Source organism: Armigeres subalbatus, chromosome 2, assembly GCF_024139115.2.
Source record: "Armigeres subalbatus isolate Guangzhou_Male chromosome 2, GZ_Asu_2, whole genome shotgun sequence".
Classification (NCBI taxonomy): Eukaryota; Metazoa; Arthropoda; class Insecta; order Diptera; family Culicidae; genus Armigeres; species Armigeres subalbatus.
The window spans coordinates 51,577,603-51,590,517 of record NC_085140.1 but is presented as its reverse complement, the minus strand read 5'-3'; positions in this window follow the sequence as shown (position 1 = coordinate 51,590,517).

Genomic DNA, 12,915 nt, shown 5'->3' with positions numbered 1-12,915 from the left:
GGATTTCAACTGATTTGCGGCGCTAGTGCATATGAAATAAATAACCTGATAGGTTAGATATCTCGAAATCTGGAATTTTTAGAATATTTGCGTTTTCTACAAAGTTGTTTGAGTGGTCAATACCATCATGACGAAAACAAGTTTAATTTGAAATACAACCGCTTGGCGGCGCTAGTCAATTGGAAATAACCTAAAAGATTAGTAATTTCGATAGTTGAAATCTTAAGAACATTGCCGTCTTCAACAAAGTTGTTCGGATGATTAAAACCATCATGACGAAAGCAAGTTTAGTTAATAATACAACCGCTTGGCGGCGCTAGTGAATTGGAAATAACCTGATAGGTCAGGTATCTCAAAATATGTAATTTTTAGAATATTTCCGCCTTCTACAAAGTTATTCGGGTGGTCAAAACCATTATGACCAACGCAGGTTTAGATTAAGATATAACCGCTTGGTGGCGCTAGTGTATAAGAAATAACCTGCTAGGTTAGATATTTCAAAAACTGAAATTTTTAGAATATTGCCGTATTCCACAAAGTTGTTCGGGTGGTGCAAACCGTCATGATGCAAGCAAGTTTAGTTTTAAACACAATCGCTTCGCGGCGCTAGTGTATAAGAAATAAACTGATAGGTTAAATATCTCAAAATCTGGAATTTTCAAAATATTGCCGTATTCTACAAAGTTACTTGCCATAAGACGAGTTCGTACAACTCCATTTAATTCCACCACTTGGTTGTACCTTTGACAGGTACTTATTTCGACTTCTACAGTAAGGCCATCTTCAGTGTCTCGTACTTGACACGATTCGACTCAACTCGAGCGCCAACGAGTATTGCGGTTTCAAACTTAACTTCTGGTTTTGACTACCCTTTTAAATCTTACATAATAACCAACCTAACAGATAATTGGGATAACTTTGTAGAAGATGGCCACTTTCTAACTCTAACGGATTTAGAAATATTTAACCTAACAGGTTATTTCTCATACACTAGCGCCGCTATGCGTATGAATTCCAAACTAAACTAGTCTCCATCATAAATGTTATGGCTACCCGAACAACATGTAGAAGGCAAAATCTTTCTAAAGCCCCAAACGCAATATAACGGAACGGCGACGGAAACGGCAAATTTGACAGAAAATATATGGGCTAACTGTCAAATTTTCCGTTTCCGTCGCCGTTCCGTTGTATTGCGTTTGGGGCTTAAGTCTTATAGATCTCGAGATATCCACCCCACTAAATTATTGCAGGTAAGCTAGCGCCACCTAGCAGATGTGTGTCTAGCTAATCTGATAATCACAAAATGCATTACGCACATACTTATATTACAAAAGTTGGAGCGCGTTCTGAAAGATTTGAAAATAAATAATATTTTTTTTTCTGATTTTATTTATTTCCGTGTTTGCCTCAATAGCAACCGGATATTCACCACCGGTGCGAAGCATGATTGCACTTCAACAACCTTGATAGAAACAACCGGTGCGAGAACAAGTGCATAAATAAAATATGAACGCATTTCGTTCCTATACTAGACACTCATTTAGATACACATCGGTGGGCATCGTCTGACTGTGAAATATTTCTACCCTGCCAACAACAACTACTGGACTGCGCGACAGCCATCTGATAACCACGCCGTTAATTGCCAGATCCAAAAATGCTGCTTGTAACACGGATGTAAAGATGTACTGCTGTTGCCACGACCGCCACCACTATCGAAACGTTGTCAGCCGTTGTCGCTAGGACTGCTTCTAGACGCCTTGGTCCGCTTTCCATGAAATCCAGAATGAAAATGACGCGCGCACGCGAAACACGGGGCTTTTTATACACAGGAAAAACGAAGCAGTGGATCAAAAGACCCGTACCTTACTGCAATCTGATCCCAAGTAACAATTTCCATGCTTCTTGGATTTATCTAATTCTTATTGCGGACTTATGACAGCAATCACCAAGCTGATTGCTCAGTTTTATTGGCGCTCTTATTGCTATCAATAAACCTCCCATAAATCTGCTGAAAAAAGCTTCAAACGTCAAATGCCTATTGACCATATGAACAGATCTATGGTAGTGATGAAGAGCGTAATAAATCCAATTTTCAATGCTCGAATAAAGCTACAATTTTTGGTCATAATGTGGTCAAATGAATTACCCCCATAAGAATGTTTGTATTGGGAAGAGTTTATGACGGTGTTTTATGAAAGCAAAAATTTTCTGATCAAATTCCATGATGGCCATATTGGAAAAAGAAAAACATTTCGCAGTCAGTGAAATATATCACTGAAATGCATGGTTTATCGAAATTTTTACCTCTTATCATACTTTTACCGATAAATAATTTTATTAATTAATAGTTTTGGCAAAAATACTAATCGATTTAGTGGACATCCTAGATGTTGTGGTAATCAATCTTTTCGATTTATTTCCCTGAACTACGTTATATGGCCGGCGCGTGGTGTTCAACCTTATTTTTTTCACAACATTTGACCATAAAATCGGAAGCGCACTTCTTTTCAATGGCACCGAATCGAAAAAACAACCTGAAATAAAATATTATTTTGTTATCATCATCATAATTTTCATCAACAATCCATTTTGTTATTATTTTTCTGCAAAGATTTGTTTCTCTTTTTTTAAAGCAACATTTTGACAGCTGCCGCAGCCAAATTCCCTTTTTTGCGGGTGGTTTAAAAAGGGTTTCTAAATGCTCTTATAATAGGTTTATAGTGGTTATCTGGACTCCAGATTCTGGAGAGAGCCACTTGGCAATATCTTACTCTTATAGTGGTCATCAGAAGGTTGCCGTGTATTACTCGGTTTTATTGTTAGATCTTATAAATTGATCTTGAAAACCATTCTTAGAGCGGAATTAAACTTAAAATGTTACTTGGGATGTCCATGTTGGGGATTTATAAACGGGATTGATTATTTTTGAATTTTTCACCCGGCTTGGGAAGAAATAACATTTTTAATAGTTTGCCGTTGATAATGAATAGTTTTAATATAATTAGCAAATTGGTGGAAAGTTTCCGAATCTATTAATAACAAAATCTCGAAAATCCGTCGAAAGATAAAGTCGCCATTACCGTTTGAAATCTTACATGATTTCGTGACGGTCCCCAATTTGTAAATTTTCATTTTGCACCCTGTATCCGAGGCTTCCCCTTAGACGTAGTTAACGTCAAAATGCGCGAACAAAAAACACGTCCGTACGTGCTGCTGTCTCGAACTGGAATGGGCCACGCGCGCGCGGGAGAGCAGTTTTCTTATAATCAATAAAGATGGCTCATTAGTCCCGCCTCTTTGTTGTCCGGTATGACTGCAAATATTGTGTAACCGTCACACACTCACCAAAGGGGCGTGGCTACAGGTTCAACTTTATTGATTACAAGAAAGCAGCTCTTCCGCGCGCGCGAGCCATTTCGTTCGAGATGTCGCTGAGAGCAGACCGTGGTACCACCTTCGGCATCGGCGGAGCTCCTACCGGAAATTTTATTCCCGGCGATGGTGAGGGTCGCGCGGTCGTCGTCATTAACATTAGCAGCGCTCAGTTTAAATTTTGTATGATGATGATGTAGGAGGAATGAAGGCTTTGGCAGGTTTTGTTCTATTATTGTCAGGGGGTTTTTGTTGACCAAATTTCATGAAATTTGGCCACAATATTCTTAGATATGCTATGATATGATATGATATTTGATATGAAGTACTAACGAACGGCTACAATCAATGAAAGTGGCTCTTGGGAGCGTCCACAAATTACGTATCACGCGCCGGTGATACTTTTTCAAAATCAGATTTATGTTGAAAAAAAAAATTAAGCATTAATGATAATCAATAGTATCAATAGAATTGGCAAATGCTGAAGGGTTTCCGAATCGATTGATAAGCAAATGTCGAAAATAAGATAAAGACGCTATTAGCGTTTGAAATCTATCCTAATTTTTGTGACAGTCTCGAATTTGGAAATTTCCGTTTTAAACCCTGTATCTGAGTCTTCCCCTTAGACGAAGTTTACGTCAAAAAATCTGTAGCAAACATCAATACTGACGCCATAATTTTTTTTTCAGTCATAATGCGAATCAATTGTTTGCATGGTCTCCTTCCGATACTTGCTTGGGATTCAACTACCGACGTTAGCGTTGCGCTTTGAATAAAGCTCATCTCGGAACCGATTTCTTTTTCAATCAACAAGAAAAATACAAAATTAGTCTCGCGGGAAAATTTCATGTTGTGCCGACAACATCCAAATCGTTGCAAACGCCACATTAGTGAATAAATTGCTATAGCAATCTTCCGATGACAGCCTATGCTCGGACCGGCACTAATGCTGTGATTCCGCTACCGATGCCAAACAATTATGCTTTGTTCTATGAAAAAAGTTCGTCTAATATCAACATTCTCAATCACTAAAATCATATAACACCGAATTACGCTAGAAAATTTCACCGAAGAATTTTCCAGTTCCTAACGATTGCACTTTAGGAAAATTATTTCAACTTCCTCCCAAATATAATGATGGTCCTGAAAAGAACCGATTAATTGCCACTTATGTGCCTTATCAGCAGCCACTGGGCTGCGCGACCGCCATCCGATGATTCGGCTCAACGAACGCCGTCGATTGCCAGATCTGCCGAAGATGGGACACGGATGAAAATGATGTGCTGCTGCTTCCACGACCGCCACCACCACCGACCGAAAAAAAATCATCCGCACCACCACACCGCTGAGACAGCCGTTGTCACTGGGACCGCTTCTGGACGCCCTGGTCCGCTCGCCGTGACATCCAGAATGAAAATGACGCGCGCACGCGAAACACGGGGCTTTTTATACACAGGGAAAACAAAGCAGTGGATCAAAAGACCCGTACCTTACTGCAATCTGATGTCCGTGTTGGGGATTTATGAACGGAATTGAATTTTTCACCCGGTTTGGAAAGAAACAACATTTTCAATAGTTTTACGTTGATAATCAATAGAATCAATAGAATTGGCAAATTGCTGGAGAGTTTCTGAATCGATTGATAAGCAAATGTCGAAAATCCACCGAAAGATAAAGACACTATCAGCGTTTGAAATCTATCCTAATTTCGTGACGGTCTCTTATTTGGAAATTTCGGATTTACACCCTGTATCTGAGTCTTCCCCTTAGACGTAGTTTACGTCAAAAATTTATTTATAAAACTTCCAGACTTGGGCAAAATGTGCTATTTTAGGGGAACTGTCCCGTTTTCCAAACAAAGAAATACAGCACCAATTTCGTTGCTTCTTTTTGCTAACATGCGTGTAGGGCTTCCATTCCCGGAAACGATTTCCCGGGAAATCATATTTCCCGGGATTCCCGATTCCCGGGATTTATGTATCAGTTTTCCGAATTTCCCGGGAAATGAGCATTCTAAAATATTTTGTAATAATTGTCTTATTTTTTTTGATGATAACGGATTTTGGGGTATCAATTACATTTTTTTACTAGCATCATCTAACTATTTATTTCACTTTTGAAGTTTAAGAATTCAAGTTATAACTGAAAATGTTACAGAATCATACGGTGCATTAGAACACGTGTTGAAGAGAGGCGAGACAAAGAGCCAGTTTGTATCTATCGTTCGTTTATTCAGTAGTTTCAAACGTCGGTAACCGTTGTGAAGTCGAAATAAAAATTTAGTGTCTGTGGTGAAACAGCAGAGCTACCAATATTCGCAGATATTCAGGCAATATCAGTGACCGCTTTGGCATGTTTGTCTTATTATTGTCAAAGGTTTTTATAGCCTTCAATCCTTTTTGATTCAATTCCCGAACAGACTCATATTCCGAAGACTCGTTTGTATTTTGCGATATTTCGGAAATATTTCATTAGTGTATTTTAACAGATCTTGATGGAAAAAAAAATTTAGGTCTTTAGTATGCGATCATTACAACTGTCTTACAACAAATACCCGCAAAACTTTAGTAATTTGATGCGTGGCATTTCAAGCAAAGTTTGACTTGAAAAAAATGTTATAGTCAGGATCATTAAAGTACGACAATCAAGCACTCGCCTGAGAGCTCTTTTTTATTTCGAATGGAAGAATTCTCATTTCAAATATTTCATTCATCTGCTTTAAATACAAAATGTGTTCAAGTGGACGTACATGAATAAAAATGGTTTATCCTGCAAAGTTGACCAGAAAATTCTATGCACTAAAAAAAGTCGTCGAGTATAAGTTCATGTTAGGAATATTTTGACGATAATAGAAGAGAATCTCTCGAAGCCGTCGTTGTCCAAAAACTGAAAAAATGCGGATACAACCTGAAAAAGTATGTATATCCTGTATATTTACAAACCCATATTTTACGACAAAATTTAAACTACGATTTTGAATAAGTTTCGAGAGATTTTTTTTATTTCCCGGGATCCCGGGAAATTATTATTTCATTTCCCGTTTCCCGGGAAGTTGATTCCCGGGAAAAATGGAAGCCCTACATGCGTGCTTACTGCTGAAAAAAAATCACAACAATAAGAAACAAGTCAAGGAGCAGTAACCCTACTAAAATAGAGGAGGTACTGATAATACGTCAACGAAAAATTATTTAATGTTTTGATCCCAAACTCCGAGTCTACGTCAAGTTTAATAATACAATTTCTCAGAAAATGAAAACAAAAAATAAGATAAAGTTTATTTAAATATTCTTCGGGAAATTATTTTTTACGGACTTTTTTGAAACATTTACATGTAAGACAGCGATATTTTCTAATCTAAAATGGACATTAACACTATTGCTGATTGTGCATTCTTAATTGCTAGTGCCTTTTGCAAATAAATGAAAGTAATTATTTTAATCGAATTTTTATTTTCATCAGCGTACTTATTTCTTTTTATGAGTTCAAAGTGCTGTTAAAACCAAGAGTGATGTATGGCGACAGAGTTTGATCGAGCCCTTTCTGGACATCGTGCGCACCGTGCCCGAGAAAGCCTTCGAAATCACATTGGTGTGCGGACTTTTCCCAAAACATCTGTAACAAGTTCCAATTCCCGGGCCCTTGCTGGAGATCATTAAGTATAATTTCATTTCCTTTACTTTTTATATATATTCATATTATCGATGTATTTCTTTGTTGTCGTCTATGTATCTATAATCATATTACTGATTTCTATCTAGCCTTTTTTGTATAGTTCCGGGGAAGAAGTTACATATTTTTTTGCCTGTGATTGTGTAAAAAACATTTCACAAAATGACATATCTCTCATTTTTCACTATCACTATATGTTATTGACACTACTCGCTTTTATAATTGTTTGATTTGTGTTCCAATCGATTTCATGTTCATGTTCATAATTCGTGTGAAGTTGATGAGATTGAGTGCATATACCTGATAGTGACTATGCGGATGCGTGTTCCGACCTCAACAGTGGAACCGTCTTCATTGTGCCGTACTTGATTCGTTTAAATTCAAGTCAGATATAAGGCACTAAGAACAGCATGTTTGTGTTAAGGTCGAGATACGTCATCGGAGAATAGAATTTTGTGGAGTAGTGTTATAACTCTTCTAACGATAGGAGAAAAATACAGCGTATTGTCGGAGTTAGTTTCGATTTATGCTGCCTACCAGAGATATATTTCCTGAAAAAATGTGAAAAAACTAGCAATGGGTAATGTTTTTAACATAATCGAGAGTCGACGTAGGACTTATATAAACGCAACGTATTTACATTTGACTTCTAACTTTGATTATAGGTATTGATATTGGTAACGACAACTTCCATGCTGTGTAGAATTATTAGCAATATGTTTATTCAAAGCTTCTGGAAATAAAACTAATAAATAAATACATAATTAGAATTGCTTTGATGCTAACTTAAGCAAATGTAGGGCATTTATAGATTTCTTAATGATAGTTTTTGATGTTTTAAAATTCTATTAATAAAATTTTCAGACTTGGGCAAAATGTGTTATTTTCGAGGAACCCTTTTACCAAACAAAGAAATACAGCACAAATTTCGTTGCTTCTATTTGCTGACATGCGTGCTAACTGCTGAAAAAAAAAACACAACAATAAGAAACCAGTCAAGGAGCAGTAACCCTACTAAAATAGAGGAGGTACTGTAAATACGTCAACGAAAAATTATTTAATGTTTTAATTCCAAACTTCAAGTCTACGTCAAGTTTAGTAATATAATTTCGCAGAAAATCAAAAACAAAGAATAATATAATGTTTATTTAAATATTCTTCTGGAAATTATTTTTTGCGGACTTTTTCAAAACATTTACATGTGATACAGCGAAATTTTCTAATCTAAAATGGATATTACCATTTTTGCTGATTGTGCATCTTCAATTGCTAATGCCTTCGGCGAATAAATGAAAGTAATTATTTTAATCCAATTTTTATTCTCATCATTGTAGTTGATTTTTTTTTGCTGGGAAATCAGAACTGTTATAGTATAACCATATTTTAATGTACGTGTCGTTTAGTAACAAGCACAACTTAACATATGGTCCGTCATATGCCATGACTCGTAACCATCCTGGGATCATGTGGATTATGAAACCAATCACTTTTCATGGATGAGTAGACCAAATCCCTCTAATTTTATTCTTCTTCATCCATCACCGCTGCCCTCGCTGCCTCAGCCACCATCGGCCACTAGCCATGAACTCCGAGCGATGCGATGGGCGATTGCATCCATCGCAACCGACACCACTGCATCCGACCATCATCAAGTACAGAATGACGAAAAAAGCGTCCTCTTCTTTCATGCATATTCGCAGACCCACTGGCGACTGCATGCTATGCAGGTGAACACAACAGACGAACGAAACGAAAAATGCGCGAGCAAAAAACACGTCAGTACGCGTTGCTGTCACGAATTGTAATGACTCGCACACGGCGACGGCAGGCACTGCTTCTTTTATACACGAAGAAAATCTTCCGCTAGATCCGAAGGCCCGTGACATACCGCATTCTGATGTCCGTGTTAGGAATGCACGGGAATGATTAGATATGAAATTTTTGTTGGCTTTGACAAAAATTGAAATTTTCAATTGTCTATCGTTAAGAATCTTAAGTTTTAATGAAATAGGCAAATTGCTGGAGAGTGTCCGAGTCGATTGATATATAAATATTAAAAATCCATCGAAAGATAAAGGCGCTAGTATCGTTTGAAATCTTCCCTTCCAGCGTAACGCTCTCGATTTCCAAAAATCTAAATGACACCCAGTATAGTAAAGAAAGACGTAAGTCCTACGTCAAAAGCATCTGGAGCAATCGTCGGGCTTTGTAAATACATTTTCAAACATTTTTCAAACGGGAATCAAATGAGGTCAATTCTAAAAGCAGGTGGCCAGAAATTACAACAAAGATTTGACTACTGTCTTTTTGATGCTACATATTTTTACGGTACAGGAAAGCATCACTTATCATAATATCTGATGAAACGCTTTGAAATGCTAAAACGCTCAATTAATGACTAATTAAAATACTCTTCACAGCGCCTGAACACAAAAATTCCTGTGTTTTATACAAACCGGTAGTGAATTCCATAGGCAATTCTATAAATCCATTCATTAACTGATATTCAAGAAAAAATCAGAGCAGTTGTTCCCTAGATAGAAATGCTAGTTTTCTTTATTAATATTCTTTAAAAATATTCACTTTCAAACCAATATATCAAATTGTTTTTCCAAAAACGAGCAATGGGTAATGTTTTCAACATAACCGCGAGTAGACGTAGGACTTGTATAACGTAACGTATTTACATTTAACTTCTAACTTTTAGATCTATGGAGTTTAATTATAGTATTGAAATTGAAAACGACAACTTCCATGCTGAGTAGAATTATTAGCAATTTGTTTATTCAAAACTTCTGGAAATAAAACTAATAATTAAATACATAATTAGAATTGCTCTGTCTCTAACTTTTAAGCCCTTATTTACTCAAGCAAATGTAGGGCATTTAAAGATTTCGTATTGATGGTAGTATTCGAAGTTTAAATATATTTAAGTTAAAAAAAATCTATTTATAAAATTTTCAAACTTGGGCAAAATGTGCTATTTTGAGGGAACTATCCCGTTTTCCAAACAAAGAAATACAGCACCAATTTCAATCCTTCTTTTTGCTAACATGCGTGCTTACTGCTGAAAAAAATCTCAACAATAAGAAACAAGTCAAGGAGCAGTAACCCTACTAAAATAGAGAAGATACTGCTAATACATCATCGAAACATTATTTAATGTTTTGATTCCAAACTCCGAGTCTACGTCAAATTTAATAATACAATTTGAAAATGAAAAACAAAGAATAAGATAAAGTTTATTTAAATATTCTTCTGGAAATTATTTTTGCGGACTTTTTAAAATATTTACTATAATACAGCGAAATTTTCTAATCTAAAATGGATATTAACACATTGCTAATGCCTTCTGCAAATAAATGAAAGTAATTATTTTAATCGATTGTTTATTTTCATCAGTGTGGTTGATTTTATTTTGCTGGGGAATCAGAACTGTTACAGTATAACCATGTTTTAATGTACGTGTCGTTTAGTACCAAGCACAACTTAATATATGGTAAGTCATATGTCATGACTCGTACCCATCCTGGGATCATGTGGATTATGAAACCAATCACTTTTCGTGGATGAGCAGACCAAATCTCTCTAATTTTTTTCTTCTACATCCACCACCGCTGTCCTCGCTGCCTCAGCCATCATCGGCCTCTAGCCGTGAACTCCGAGCGATGCGATGGGCGATTGCATCCATCGCAACCGACACCACTGCATCAAGCACAAAATGACAAAAAAATGCGCAAACTTCTTTCATGCATATTCGCAGACCCACCGGCAGTACTACCGCTGGTGACTGCATGCTGTCTCTGTGTAGGTAAACAGCAAACGAACGAACGAAACGAAAAATGCGCGAGCAAGAAGCACGTCAGTACGCGCTGCTGTCACAAATTGTAATGATTCGCACACGGCAGGCACTGCTTCTTTTATACACAAAGAAAATCTTCCGGTAGACCCGAAGGCCCGTGACATACCGCATTCTGATGTCCGTGTTAGGAATGCACGGGATTGGTTACATATGAAATTTTTGCTGGCTTTGTCAAGAATTGAAATTTTCAATAGCTTATCGTTAATAATCTTAAGTTTCAATGAAATAGGCAAAATGGTGGAGAGTGTCCGAGTCGATTGATATATAAATCTTAAAAATCCATCGAAAGATAAAGGCGCTAGTAGCGTTCAAAATCTTCCCTTCCAGCGTAACGCTTTCGATTTCCAAAAATCTAAATGACACCCAGTATAGTAAAGAAAGACGTAAGTCCTACGTCAAAACAGAGTAGAACATGAAATGACAAATAAACGGTAGGATAATAATTCTGAACATACTGGCGTTTTACTACTTTTCTATGCTGCATAAAAATTGAGTGTACGTTTTCATACCGTGAATTATATGTTGAAAATATTGCAGGCCAGTCTTTCTTTTCAGTGATTATATTTAAACATATTGAACTATCAATGTAATAGTAGGAATTTCTGGTGCGCAGATTGATCCCAAAATCACCTAAATGTTTTGTTCTACGTTGTGCGAATGAGTAATTTAATTAACAAATACAGAACGATCATGAGATCTTCGAATAATTTTGTTGTGTTTTGTGTGGGTGAATAAATTAATTAGCAAATGAAACATTAGTGCGCGTCCGATCGGGTTTCCTCTAATAAGCAGAACGATCGCGCGATCATTGATATATTTGGCTCTGTGTTGTGCGGGTTATAAAATTATTTAAAAAAATAAAAAATAGTGCGTGTTCTATTGTGTTACTAATAGAACGCAGAGTGATCGCGCGATCATCAAAATATTTTGTTCTGCTAAGTGCGGTCGATAAATCAATTAACTAGTGCGCGTTCGATTGTGTTCATCAAACTACACGTTACACACGGCAAACCGTTTACCAAAACGAACCCTGCTACACTTCCTACCCCATATATCCAACATCCCAGTGATTTCTCGTGGAAGTGCAGATGACTCGTCGGCTTCCATCAAAGCGAGTATCACGTCATCATTTTCCTACCTATTCCCCAATTGACCTGCATTCGGACACGGCCGGCGCTGGTATTGCTTGATTTTGGGTGACCAGATTATACACATTGAGGAAGATGTTAGTCCCAAACATCATCTATTGGTCCTCTGTGTAATTTCAGCTGACCTGGCAATAACGGAGTAGCAACCGTGGGTGGTCAATCATGCTCATGCTCATGCTCATGCTCATGCTCATGCTCATGCTCTGCTCATCAGCGTACTTATTTCTTTTTCTAGGGAATCAGAACTGTTATAGTATAACCATGTTTCAATGTACGTGTGGTTCAGTACCAAGCACAACTTAACATATGGTCAGTCATATGACATGACTCATACCCATCCCGGGATCATATGGATTATGAAACCCATCACCTGGATGAGCAGACCAAATCTCTCTAATTTTATTCTTCCTCATCTACCACCGCTGCCCTCGCTGCCACAGCCATCATCGGCCTGTAGCCGTGAACCCCGAGCGAGGCGATGGGCGATTGCGTCCATCGCAACCGACACCACTACATCCGACCATCATCAAGCACGGAATGACAAAAAAATGCGCCCACTTCTTTTATGCATATTCGCAGACCCACCCACCGGCAGTTCTACCGCTCGTGACTGTATGCTGTCGCTGTGTAGGTAAACACAGCGAACGAACGAACGAAACGAAAAATGCGGGAGCAAAAAGCACGTCAGTAGGGGAACTGGGGGTAGGACGCCCACGTTAAGGAAAATGCCATTTTTATCAATGAAAACCAGCATATCTGCGACTGACTACCGATAACAGATATCTAATTGTCCATTTTATTGCACAGAAATTTGATTTTTAAAAAGCACCCGAAAAAAATGATTTTGAAACCATGCGGGGT